Below are 1,671 nucleotides of genomic sequence, written 5' to 3'. Positions count from 1 at the left end.
TATATAGAGTGTACTACACATGTAATGTATGATGTATGTTTATTAAATGCAAAATATATGAGTTTTGCTTATGTACAAAGAGAATAATAACAATGTCGGTAAAGAAAACCGGAGCCGGTGCCACAACCTCTCTTTCAGTTTCTACGAACCAATTGCTAATAACAATAAAGAGGAATTGGTGTAATTGATGCAACGTAATATTGCAGTCATTGCAATCAGATTATATATTACCCATGTTCCCTTCAAGTGTTTGCTGGCTGGAGTGCTCACTGGTAAGGCGGCCTTATCCAGGTGTAAATGTGAGCCATACATCATACTTGACAGAAGCAATAAGGAGAGTTCTTCTAGTGTTTCCTGTAGTTAATATGTTATTATAATTTTCAAAGTGTGGTGCTAAATACACGTTATGCACGAAAGCTTGTCACCGTGGGCCTCATTTACAAAAATAAAACGTCCATGTATCTGCATACAAATGCCATACATTTCTAGCCTGCTCTAAAAAAACGAATAGCTGCGACTGGCAATCGTCCCTACAGTTTTATACACTGTTATTTGTTGGCATCATGGTGGATCTAAGGCGCTGACGGTATAAAGCACACACTAGCAGGACATGCTGGCACTTGTAGTTCCTTGGCGTGTAACACCACAATTCTTCACACTTATGTGCACTCCCCATCGATCCTCATAACGTTCCTGCTTCTTGGATAGCATTTTGTACATACGGTATATTGCAGCAATAACAAGGAGGATGGAAGCCTACCGGACAAGTCTAATTTAAGCCTTCTGATTTTAGCTTCTGATGTGATCTACAACACGGAACACTCAATAAAACTATCAAATTAAAACGCTCAGATGAGGCAGGGTTTTATCAATCGTGATCCCGATAGACAAGCAAAACTATCTAGCTGTAACATGTGCTGATATATTGTTAGTCGCAAAGCCCAAGAATACTTTGGCTAAACATCTTTCCCTTCTGCTTGTATTCGCGTTTCAAAAAAAGAAAAATAATTATACACTTTTAAACTGCTTAGTGAATAGGAGATGAATGCCTAAAAAGGAAGGTCATCTTTAATTCAGCTCCTCCCCTCCAAATCCACGAGACAAAAGAAAATCATCTTTAATTGCTATATTCTGTGACAAATGATCTGTTTGGGCAAATACTATTAATCGGCTTTAGATGTCATTTGTTGTATACATTTACATAAATCGGTGAAGGAAGGGCCAATTCAGTGTCACCCAATTGTAGAGCCAATCGCTAACTAGACTGGAGGAGAGCTACCGACAGAAAGCCAGGCGACAAAGTCCCCGAACTCTAGACATGACGAATAGAAGGGAGGGACTTGGCCTAGAAACTGTTATAAACTTGACAAATAATCAAATTAAATAACACGAGTAAGAACATTTAATCCACTTGACAGTTATGGTCAACAAAGGGGGGTTATGACATCGCAGAAGCCATATAACTACGGTCAAATGCCTTTTCCATATGCATTAAAGACATACGGCATTGGAAAAAATAGATTTCCTATGAATCCCCGACACCACAAAATTATATGATTGTAGGGAATGAACAGTGCTACGACAAACTATATAAATACATACATGCATTATTCTTGAGTAGCACATTCTATGAATGCACTTTTATAGTCAGTTAAATAGAAGACAATGTGT

The sequence above is a fragment of the Nanorana parkeri genome, unplaced genomic scaffold (assembly GCF_000935625.1).
Source record: "Nanorana parkeri isolate BGI_ZX_2015 unplaced genomic scaffold, ASM93562v1 scaffold2036, whole genome shotgun sequence".
Classification (NCBI taxonomy): Eukaryota; Metazoa; Chordata; class Amphibia; order Anura; family Dicroglossidae; genus Nanorana; species Nanorana parkeri.
Note: the sequence above shows the minus strand (reverse complement) of the source record.